The following is an 863-nucleotide window of genomic DNA, read 5'->3' as shown; positions in this document are numbered from 1 at the left end:
ACTGAAATGTGCTATACAAATAAAGCTGCCTTGTCCTGCCTTGCTAATAAAGAAGAAAACGTTAATGTGAGATAACTTCTGTAATCGTTGGATTTCAGTTTTTTTGACAGGGTTAAATGTTCATGACAAGATATGGCCATGAGAAATGTGGTGATGATTGATCGTTGTTTGGGTACATTAAACCACGTTAAGCTTTTTCACATTAAGGGTTTTAGAATGTCCCCCAAAAAGTGCTTTGCGCTTGTCAGGGGACGTAGAAAAGGCTGAAAAATATTTGCAAGGGGGGTACATTATGAAAAATTTCGAGGAAACACTGATACAAGAGAAAAATGGAGAGATGTCTTCAGGAATTTGGTTCAAATGGCAATTGGCAATGTTTCATGTTGTCCAGAGATGAGGCCACGTTATGGAAATATGCGGAAACATCATCCGACAGCTTGAACGGCTGTTTTTATCTGAGTTAACGGAACTTATTCTGCAAAAGCGTTTCCTTTTCTCATGCAGCGCATCAACAGTTTTATTGAACATACCGCTTTGATACGTTTTCTAATGCCATACTTCATGATGCACATAAAAGTAAATGAAAACAGCAAATAACACTTTACTCATCTTCAAATGTCTGCACAGAGTTTGAGTTGAGAGGTTTTTCAAAAGTGTTAATTGAAGCTGTAAATAACAAAAACATTCATTATACATTAACTTATATCAAAGCACTACATAATTGATAGTTTTTGGCAGTGGGTTTCACTGATTGTTCGTTCACTGTGTCCAACTGTGAGGATGATCTGACAGAGGTGTGATGTTTGTGAGAAATCCAGAGGGAAGCCACTTAGAGAGCCGTATTTATCACCCCCATTAGTAAA

This window comes from Etheostoma spectabile, unplaced genomic scaffold (genome assembly GCF_008692095.1).
Source record: "Etheostoma spectabile isolate EspeVRDwgs_2016 unplaced genomic scaffold, UIUC_Espe_1.0 scaffold58, whole genome shotgun sequence".
Taxonomy (NCBI): Eukaryota; Metazoa; Chordata; class Actinopteri; order Perciformes; family Percidae; genus Etheostoma; species Etheostoma spectabile.
Note: the sequence above shows the minus strand (reverse complement) of the source record.